Raw genomic sequence first — 12,454 nt, 5'->3', positions numbered from 1 at the left:
TATTCAAAAAATAGTAACACAAAAAAAAAAAACACATTTCTTCATGAATAACAAAGAGACTTTAGTTTATCACTTAATCTCACGAAAGAACAAAGAATGTATTTGCTCCAAGGGAGACGTGTTTGCGAAACGGCTGAAGAAACTGAAAAGAAAGCCAGGACCTGACAAAAAAAAAAAGAAGACATCACCACCACCACTCAAGGAGTTAAAACAGTGTGGCCTACCCCCTGAAGCACTATCACTCCCTAGGCTCACTTTCTTCAGGTCCCTGTGAAGGTTAGAGGCTCTAGGAGCTGGCTTAAAGGGACAGCCGCTCCCTCAGCTGAGACTTCACTTATTGATCTGCTGCTCGATGAAAGGTCACCCCCTCCACTCCCTCCACTCCCTCCCTTCAGAGGGTCAGGAGTTATGCTGTAAATAATCATGTCTCTAGATGCTCTTTACCAAGCCTTTGTCCCAGTCTCTCTGTGGACACCTGGGGTAAAAGTGAACTGCAAATGAGCTAATCATTGTTAATGTGCCAACAGAAACTGCCAGCCTGACATCCCTCCTAACGGCTGACAAATGTCAGGGTGACTTGTATGGGCTTTTTTTTAATTAATTGAATTGGTTAATTAGGTCCCAGAGGCCTGCTTGTTAATTGCAAGCTGTAGCAGAGTGGAGACTAGAGCTGGCGATGCAAGAAAGTCAAAACAAAAGAGAGAAAAAAGCCTCTTTTGTGAGTTTAATTTTTTTCTTTTTCTCGTGCTTGTGTTTGTGTTTTTTTTTTTTTTTTTAAATGAGGGGTTCCCCTTTTGCATATTTTTTGACCTGCCACATGTTCCTGTTTTCTTGATGTGTTCAAGAATGATGGAATTGTACAGCCACACAAATCTGCCACATTCCATGGAGCATTTGTTCCTAGAAGCACATTCATTAAGTTAGTACCAATTAGCAGCAACTTAACAACCATCCAATTTTGCATTTCACTTTGAAACTCTTCCTAAAGTGACTGTAGCCTGGTGTCATTACAGATAATTTTTTTGTGTTTATTTTTATTTTTTTCATAATTTAAGTATTTACGCTACAGTTTCTATTATGTACAGTTTGTCTGTGTTTCAATTCCTGTGCATTTTGGCGACTCTAGATTGTCTGAAAGACGAGCACTTCATTTCAAAACTACTTTATGATGATTTTTAAACATTTTTTTAAATTTGTCATTGTAGTCACAATGCATGTCCCATAGATGAACATTGCAGCGGCAAAACTAGACAGATCAGTCTGGTAGGAATACTAAGGGATTCACCTTCTGCACTTTACTTCTGAGCAGCATGCTTTTCAAAAGGGGCTGAATAAGTAACACTTTCACTTTAGGATCCTTTACAAACAATAACTAATGCATCTACTTCAGCAAAGCCTTGTGGGAAGGATTGTGTCGGTGAAATCTGTTCATAGTCCACGTTAAATTAAAACACAAGTTAATGGTTTAATCTCACTTTGTATGTGAAGTATGCTACTGTCAATACAAAAGAACATACGCAATTCTGCTGCTCCCTTCAAGTTGAAATCCTCCTCAGCCTATGAATATTGATTAGATGGTTATCGACACACCACCTACCGGGTGTGCTTCAGCTACTGATAACCAAGGCTATATTTTCTTCAGTTCAAACACCAATTGCTTGCTTTCATGATTGCAAACAGTATCGATCTGCATTAACCTAGGATTAGGCAAGGACTAATTTACTACATGTGTTATGAAATATATTCAAGGAAGGGCTAATGAAAAGCTGAGCTGTGAACAGCATCTGACAGACGTGACCATTCAAATTTTATAATATTAAACATTTTACCAACCAATGGTTTGGAATAATAAAGCTGATAGCAGTACACCCACTTTGTTTGGTTCATCTGGTTTGGTTCCTGACTCCTCCCACAACCATTGTGTTTGGTTCCTAACTCCTCCCACATCCACTGGGTTGGGTTTGTGACTCCTCCCACATCCATGCTCTTCTGCACTGTCAATAGCAGTTGATCTGGCCCATACTTTTGGAAATCTACCTTTAATTACCAGCTTTAACACCATGCTCTCCCCCTTTACTACTTTACTATGTGCACAAAGCAATGATATTATACTTATGATCAACTAATCAATATGCAAGGTGCTCTGTTGTGAAATAATTGCACACCTTCATCACCAATGAAATGCAGTTATTTATTCTATGCATATAATGTTGCTCATTAAATAAAAAAAAATGTATTTCTGCTATAAGAAATGTCTGTATACAGTATGTTTTGTAGATATTCAAACAGTTTTATATTTATTTATGGGTACAGTTAACATTTATAATTGTTTTGGGGTTGGGGAAGAGGGATTGCTTTAATATGCAAAAGTGTACAGGTATTTGCATATTTTATACAGATTGCTTTGACAAGTGGGTGTTTGAACTTGCTTTTGTTCTCTGGTGCTGCCATCAATCATTCAATTTCAGAACTTACTTACAGTACATATACAGTATGTAACTGGAAACTCAATCTTTTTGCATGATATGCACATACACAATTATATCAGAAAAGGGTTAGGGTTAGGGGGGTTATGGTTAGGGCTAGTGTTAGGGTTAGGGTTATATCATGCAAAAAGATTTACACATTAAGTGCATTGTAACTATGCATAATAACATTGTAATTATGCATAAGAACACATGTATTTACTAAGTATATGTAAATACACAGTAATTAGAGACTCTTAATGTAAAGTGTTACTGAAGAAAATAACAAAAGACACAAACAAAGAAAGTAATTACAATTTTGTTTTTGTTCTGTGAATGTACTGGTAATAAATACCTATCAGCTGAAGAGCTGAGTAATAGTGGTGCATACTGTAATACAGCGACCACAGTTAATCTGTGGAAGAGATGCTCACCTGAATCCTTAGAGCTGTTGTAAATGAATTCACAACGCCCACTGAAGTGAACAGAAGCATGTCTGCCATGTAATAACCTGGCATGGCATTTATGAAGGCATGAGACTAAATGTTTGTGCATTTCACTATACTTTAAATGTTATTAATTATAGTTAAATTGCACAAACCACATGAGTACAGGCATTAGAATATACACATTTAATTACAGTTTATAGAGGTACAATACACCGAGCCCACCTGCTGGACACAACACACAGTTTATTTTGAGAAAATCAGTGTTAATCGCTTAACCACACACGTTTGGATGGTTTGGCATGTCTCTCGATGGGACTGAGGCATGAGAAAATCAAGGCTTCTAATCCTCATCTCTAACCACAAGACTACCCTGTTTCCCAAGACATTTAGTAAAAATATCATGGCAACAGCTATCATTTTCCTGTTTAGATTGTTACTTTGGTTAGAAATCAGGTGAGATAGGTCATCAGGCCCAGCCAAGCCATGCCGAACTACCAGATAACATTTAAATTACTAATGCAAACTCTTACCACATGTGTATGACACATTCTTCATTATTTACACAGTGCTGACAAGAAGTCCTGGAAGAATTACTATTCTGTTAGGTAAACGTTTTCCCTCCGAGCAGTTTTCTTCAATAACTTACAGATGTTAGAGTGATACATTGAAAGAATACTTTCCCACACTGGAATCAATGTAAAAGTATGTAAAAGTTATTTCTGGCCAGAGTTTGACAGTGATCTATGACTTTTGCTGCCTACATTCAATTGCTATTCTATCAAGCCTGTACTGGGCTGGCTGCCAAATATTTAGTGCTGGTTCCTTAAACCTGGTGTAGATTATCACTTAGCTGTTTTAAAGTATTTAATAGAATTAAGTAGGCTGGCTGCAAGCCAGTAACAGCTGTGATATATATAATGTAATAAAAATGAAAACTTCATACCACAGAACATTGTAATTGGATGCTTTTAAAAGCAGAAAAAACCCTGTTGTGGGTTTCTGAAATGTTGTAATCTATATTGAATAAATACTAATTCAGTTACTGCATATTTAAGATGTCTGTCGTTGGCCATAGGTGTAGCTATGACCTAGAGTAGGGGGGATTGAAAACAATCTAATATTAACTGAATAGTGTTTTCCACTGTATGAGCTGCAAAACTATTCATATGCGACTCGTCAAATATGTTTTTTTTTTAAATCTGTAAACCAGCAACTTGTATGGATACAAGATACATTAGGACTGTGTTTCTTATTTTTTTCATGTACATCTTTGTAAATATTTATTTATTTGACCGAGATTTTAGTGACTGATGATTCAATGATTTTTTTTTACTGGCACTTTTTAAATCAGCTTACCGTATGATAATTAGAACAGTATTTCAATACCATCACAGAGCAGCGACCGACCCCACAGTTCATACGATTCCATCACAGAACAGCGACCGACCCCACCGTTCATACGATTCCATCACAGAGCAGCGACCGACCCCACCGTTCATACGATTCCATCACAGAGCAGCGACCGACCCCACCGTTCATACGATTCCATCACAGAACAGCGACCGACCCCACCGTTCATACGATTCCATCACAGAACAGCGACCGACCCCACCGTTCATACGATTCCATCACAGAACAGCGACCGACCCCACCGTTCATACGACTCCATCACAGAACAGCGACCGACCCCACCGTTCATACGATTCCATCACAGAACAGCGACCGACCCCACCGTTCATACGATTCCATCACAGAACAGCGACCGACCCCACCGTTCATACGATTCCATCACAGAACAGCGACCGACCCCACCGTTCATACGATTCCATCACAGAGCAGCGACCGACCCCACCGTTCATACGATTCCATCACAGAGCAGCGACCGACCCCACCGTTCATACGATTCCATCACAGAGCAGCGACCGACCCCACCGTTCATACGATTCCATCACAGAGCAGCGACCGACCCCACCGTTCATACGATTCCATCACAGAACACATATAGAATTAAGTAGGCTGGCTGCAAGCCAGTAACAGCTGTGATATATATAATGTAATAAAAATGAAAACTTCATACCACAGAACATTGTAATTGGATGCTTTTAAAAGCAGAAAAAACCCTGTTGTGGGTTTCTGAAATGTTGTAATCTATATTGAATAAATACTAATTCAGTTACTGCATATTTAAGATGTCTGTCGTTGGCCATAGGTGTAGCTATGACCTAGAGTAGGGGGGATTGAAAACAATCTAATATTAACTGAATAGTGTTTTCCACTGTATGAGCTGCAAAACTATTCATATGCGACTCGTCAAATATGTTTTTTTTTTTAAATCTGTAAACCAGCAACTTGTATGGATACAAGATACATTAGGACTGTGTTTCTTATTTTTTTCATGTACATCTTTGTAAATATTTATTTATTTGACCGAGATTTTAGTGACTGATGATTCAATGATTTTTTTTTACTGGCACTTTTTAAATCAGCTTACCGTATGATAATTAGAACAGTATTTCAATACCATCACAGAGCAGCGACCGACCCCACAGTTCATACGATTCCATCACAGAACAGCGACCGACCCCACCGTTCATACGATTCCATCACAGAGCAGCGACCGACCCCACCGTTCATACGATTCCATCACAGAGCAGCGACCGACCCCACCGTTCATACGATTCCATCACAGAGCAGCGACCGACCCCACCGTTCATACGATTCCATCACAGAGCAGCGACCGACCCCACCGTTCATACGATTCCATCACAGAACAGCGACCGACCCCACCGTTCATACGATTCCATCACAGAACAGCGACCGACCCCACCGTTCATACGATTCCATCACAGAACAGCGACCGACCCCACCGTTCATACGATTCCATCACAGAGCAGCGACCGACCCCACCGTTCATACGATTCCATCACAGAACAGCGACCGACCCCACCGTTCATACGATTCCATCACAGAACAGTGACCGACCCCACCGTTCATACGATTCCATCACAGAACAGCGACCGACCCCACCGTTCATACGATTCCATCACAGAGCAGCGACCGACCCCACCGTTCATACGATTCCATCACAGAACAGCGACCGACCCCACCGTTCATACGATTCCATCACAGAACAGCGACCGACCCCACCGTTCATACGATTCCATCACAGAGCAGCGACCGACCCCACCGTTCATACGATTCCATCACAGAACAGCGACCGACCCCACCGTTCATACGATTCCATCACAGAACAGCGACCGACCCCACCGTTCATACGATTCCATCACAGAGCAGCGACCGACCCCACCGTTCATACGATTCCATCACAGAGCAGCGACCGACCCCACCGTTCATACGATTCCATCACAGAGCAGCGACCGACCCCACCGTTCATACGATTCCATCACAGAGCAGCGACCGACCCCACCGTTCATACGATTCCATCACAGAGCAGCGACCGACCCCACCGTTCATACGACTCCATCACAGAGCAGCGACCGACCCCACCGTTCATACGATTCCATCACAGAGCAGCGACCGACCCCACCGTTCATACGACTCCATCACAGAGCAGCGACCGACCCCACCGTTCATACGATTCCATCACAGAGCAGCGACCGACCCCACCGTTCATACGATTCCATCACAGAACAGCGACCGACCCCACCGTTCATACGATTCCATCACAGAGCAGCGACCGACCCCACCGTTCATACGATTCCATCACAGAGCAGCGACCGACCCCACCGTTCATACGATTCCATCACAGAGCAGCGACCGACCCCACCGTTCATACGATTCCATCACAGAACAGCGACCGACCCCACCGTTCATACGATTCCATCACAGAACAGTGACCGACCCCACCGTTCATACGATTCCATCACAGAGCAGCGACCGACCCCACCGTTCATACGATTCCATCACAGAACACATATAGAATTAAGTAGGCTGGCTGCAAGCCAGTAACAGCTGTGATATATATAATGTAATAAAAATGAAAACTTCATACCACAGAACATTGTAATTGGATGCTTTTAAAAGCAGAAAAAACCCTGTTGTGGGTTTCTGAAATGTTGTAATCTATATTGAATAAATACTAATTCAGTTACTGCATATTTAAGATGTCTGTCGTTGGCCATAGGTGTAGCTATGACCTAGAGTAGGGGGGATTGAAAACAATCTAATATTAACTGAATAGTGTTTTCCACTGTATGAGCTGCAAAACTATTCATATGCGACTCGTCAAATATGTTTTTTTTTTTAAATCTGTAAACCAGCAACTTGTATGGATACAAGATACATTAGGACTGTGTTTCTTATTTTTTTCATGTACATCTTTGTAAATATTTATTTATTTGACCGAGATTTTAGTGACTGATGATTCAATGATTTTTTTTTACTGGCAGTTTTTAAATCAGCTTACCGTATGATAATTAGAACAGTATTTCAATACCATCACAGAGCAGCGACCGACCCCACCGTTCATACGATTCCATCACAGAGCAGCGACCGACCCCACCGTTCATACGATTCCATCACAGAACAGCGACCGACCCCACCGTTCATACGATTCCATCACAGAGCAGCGACCGACCCCACCGTTCATACGATTCCATCACAGAGCAGCGACCGACCCCACCGTTCATACGATTCCATCACAGAGCAGCGACCGACCCCACCGTTCATACGATTCCATCACAGAGCAGCGACCGACCCCACCGTTCATACGATTCCATCACAGAGCAGCGACCGACCCCACCGTTCATACGATTCCATCACAGAGCAGCGACCGACCCCACCGTTCATACGATTCCATCACAGAGCAGCGACCGACCCCACCGTTCATACGATTCCATCACAGAGCAGCGACCGACCCCACCGTTCATACGATTCCATCACAGAACAGTGACCGACCCCACCGTTCATACGATTCCATCACAGAGCAGCGACCGACCCCACCGTTCATACGATTCCATCACAGAACAGCGACCGACCCCACCGTTCATACGATTCCATCACAGAGCAGCGACCGACCCCACCGTTCATACGATTCCATCACAGAGCAGCGACCGACCCCACCGTTCATACGATTCCATCACAGAACAGTGACCGACCCCACCGTTCAAACGATTCCATCACAGAGCAGCGACCGACCCCACCGTTCATACGATTCCATCACAGAGCAGCGACCGACCCCACCGTTCATACGATTCCATCACAGAACAGCGACCGACCCCACCGTTCATACGATTCCATCACAGAGCAGCGACCGACCCCACCGTTCATACGACTCCATCACAGAACAGCGACCGACACCACCGTTCATACGATTCCATCACAGAGCAGCGACCGACCCCACCGTTCATACGATTCCATCACAGAGCAGCGACCGACCCCACCGTTCATACGATTCCATCACAGAGCAGCGACCGACCCCACCGTTCATACGATTCCATCACAGAGCAGCGACCGACCCCACCGTTCATACGATTCCATCACAGAGCAGCGACCGACCCCACCGTTCATACGATTCCATCACAGAGCAGCGACCGACCCCACCGTTCATACGATTCCATCACAGAACAGTGACCGACCCCATCGTTCATACGATTCCATCACAGAGCAGCGACCGACCCCACCGTTCATACGATTCCATCACAGAGCAGCGACCGACCCCACCGTTCATACGATTCCATCACAGAGCAGCGACCGACCCCACCGTTCATACGATTCCATCACAGAACAGCGACCGACCCCACCGTTCATACGATTCCATCACAGAGCAGCGACCGACCCCACCGTTCATACGATTCCATCACAGAACAGCGACCGACCCCACCGTTCATACGATTCCATCACAGAACAGCGACCGACCCCACCGTTCATACGACTCCATCACAGAGCAGCGACCGACCCCACCGTTCATACGATTCCATCACAGAGCAGCGACCGACCCCACCGTTCATACGATTCCAGCGACCAAGCCCACTGTTCTTAGACACAGCATGCACAAGGTCAAAAGGTCGTATTCTGCTTTGGGCGAAAAAGCACCATCTACCAAGACCCAAGCAGTGCTCTGTTAGTCGCTGTTCCATGAGAGAGCTTATTTTGAAGAGAAGATGCTTTGGTGCTTATCAAGGATTTGAATGGGTAAAAAGACAGTTGCCTTTGTTGGCCCAATAGAAACGCCTCATCCCCAAGCATGCCCAGAGACAAGCCTCTTTGAAAATGAACATGTCTGCTATCTTTAAATCACAGAGAGGTGGCTTTTCCCAGAACAGCTGAGATGTGGAATTCACTGTTTCCCTGCGGGCAGATAGAGGCAGAGCAGGGATTCACAACCCCCAGTCCTCCTTTGTGGTTTGTTTCTTTAATGAACCCCAACCCTTCCATTTCTAACCTTAACCTTTCCACAGTTAACCCTACGTTCTCCATATCTAATCCCGACTTCAAGTTTCAAAAATAACTCTTATTTGTAGAAGTAACAAAATCTGGAGCGGCGTAACATTGTAAACATTTATTTATTTATTTATTTATTTAATGTTTGTTTTCGACTGTCATAAAACACATCCTTATGTCTATCAGACTAATCCAGATTCAAATAATCAAAGTCTAAACAGCTGTTCCATGTATGTTATTACATATGCATATGCTGTATCAAACCCATGCATTAACTAATTGTTTTATATGCTCTTACTCATTTGGAAGTATATTACAATCAAGTGGTGTGATATAATAAAAAAAAAAGATCTACATCGATAGCTCGGATAGACATGTGCATGTGTGGTAATTAAATATCTATATTTGGAGGCGATATAATGTCGAATTCTACTAAATTTGAAATAACAATAATACTATACTGGTGATCATATAACAGTATTAAATAACAAAGTACGGATTTTATCCAAAGAAATATAACATAAACAGTTGTCATTTCAAAATAATTTGCAGGGGGTGTAAAAGCAAATCATGTGTTTTAGTATCATATCTCCTGGCTGCCGGGGTACTCCTATACATTTTATTAATAATAAGTGACTGGCTTGGAAAACATTATCTGTCTGCCAGATAAACCCCCTCTCGAGGTATCATGGATACTGCTCAGCCAGCCTCTGGGCAAATACCAAGATCATATCTCCCCCAGTGCATGGGTAAATAAGAACTGCAGGAGAACTCTTTTACATAAACAAGAGGCAGCCTGGACCTTATTTAAACACTGACAAGAATAATTACGTGAGTATATTTGAGAGGAATGTAATGGACAGTGTTTTGTAAGGTCCCTGGAGAATTAGTATTAATCACTTGCCTGCAGTATTTATTTGTGTAATGATAGATGTGCACAAATCAAGATACTGTACGGAGTTCAAGGTACACTTCTGTGTCCCCTTTCTCTCTACAGTAGCTGCTACCACGTTCAATCCCTGGAAGCTGTTCATAGCTGTATTATAAAATGCATTAGAACTGCCACTGGTTTTGAAAAGGATGGTTCTGCCTAATGTCTCCATTTACAAGGTCTAAGTCCCCAAAGGCATCAATTAAGCAGATAAAGTCAGAGAATATTCTTGATACCTGTGTTTACATTGCACTTGCTTATTATGTGTTATTGTTGCATTATTACTAAGGAGTTGCAGGTAGATCCTCTAAAATGCTTGGTAGTATTTTACAACCAGTTACCAAGCAACAATTACCCAAGGATACCCCTATTCAATAAATAATAATAATAATAATAATAATAATAATAATAATAATAAAAGTTAGCCTCTGGATAACACAAGCTGGGGGGGAGGGGGGGGGGCGGACGGTGCTCAGTTTTCAAAATTCAAATTATTAGCGTATATTTTGTATGTTTCAAACATGTTCTACCATAGCACTGCTCTTACACTGTCTTATACGCTAGGTACTAAGCACATATTTTGCTGAAGCAATACAGCCACTAGAGGTACCTGCCCATTGTTTTGGATAATATACCCTGCTCCATACATGGCAGCGGCACCATATAGAGTTGCTACGTATAACGATTTGATAGTGGATTTTAATAACAACTTTTGTTTACGTAATATGCATTATACAAATCAAAAGATCGAATTTTACACGTGAGTGACATTTAATGTGTGATTTATAGTATTCACACACTGTCAAACAGTTTCTGTTAACAGGAAGAAAAAAAAAAAATTCATACAGTGCGTAAACCCGTCTGATGAACCTTCGAAGGTTTAAAACAATCTTCGAATCCCTGGCTAGCGAACGAACCTTGGAACCTTTGGACACAGCCCTACCACTAACCCTATAAATCTCTAACCCTAACCCGAACCCTATCTCTATCTCCAACTCTAACCCTAACCCTATCTCTATCTCTGACTAACCCTAACTCTATCTCTAACTAAGTCTATCTCTTACCCTATCTCTAACTCTAACTCTTTGTAAGCTAATCTGATGTAAGCAAACCCAGGCATGTAAAAAAAACTATTTAAGTTCAAGTTCCAATATAAATATACAGAATATCAAAGAATGTTGTTTTTTCAAATCATGTTATGCATGTATTTTTTACATTTAATTTATTAGAGCAAAAAAAGTATATATATATTGAAACTGGAACACAGAACAGTGGAGTTGTTCTAGCAGATTGTTTTGCACACAAACCAAGTCCCAGCCCAGGCCCAGTCTGCTCGATGCAAGTTAAGCCCCTAAGTATTGAATAATAGAATTCATCCATCAAGACCTGCACTTGATCTGAAAAGTACTTCAGTACTAGACAGTGCTAGACTTCAGGGCATCTCTTTAAGAAAAGCATCGGATGATTTCTGAAAGCCAGACGTTTATGAAACATCAACACCAAAATGTAAGTAATTTCAGTATGACAACACTTCAAAACAACCCCTTAAACCAACAGAGCAAGAGGTTAAAACAGAAGAAAACACATCCTGTTCATTCTTCTTCTTCTTCTTCTTCTTCTTCTTCTAAAAAGCAATGTCTTCATGTAAAAAACTGTACAGGGCATTACTTTAAGGTGTTTTTACCTCTATCGGTACAGTATTAAAAATAGAATTCCGAAAGCTTTATTGTCCTTTGAGTCTGTCTTTACTAAAAAAATGTATTATCATAATAATCATATCATAATGAGCACTGCCATGCCCATAGGGCATGCCAAGAGAATGCTGGTGATAGCTCAAGGCTTTTTTTTTTTTTTTTTACCAAACGGTTATGCCTGTGCCAGACGTGACTGGCTGTTGTATGAGAAGTGTGCTTTTTTGTCTTGTTCCTCCTGTATTCATAATTAGCCTTCCAGGAAGCAATTCCACTTGGCAAGGCATCAGGACGCCTGCAGGTGTGCGAATGCCTCAGGCACAAAAAAAGAAGAAGTGGGCCCTGCAGTACAATCCCATTGTGTATTTGAATAACTCTGGTACGGGTGTAGCTCCTCAAAACCTCAGCAATGTCTTGACACAATCAATTCATCACGTGCATGATAGTCAAGATGGTAAATGCATTATTCTGATTTATTTATTTATTTCTTTAGTTAGTTAGTTAGTTAGTGTTATT

This window comes from Acipenser ruthenus, chromosome 13, assembly GCF_902713425.1.
Source record: "Acipenser ruthenus chromosome 13, fAciRut3.2 maternal haplotype, whole genome shotgun sequence".
NCBI classification, from domain to species: Eukaryota; Metazoa; Chordata; class Actinopteri; order Acipenseriformes; family Acipenseridae; genus Acipenser; species Acipenser ruthenus.
The sequence above is the reverse complement of the archived record's forward strand: the minus strand, read 5'-3'. Positions refer to the sequence as shown.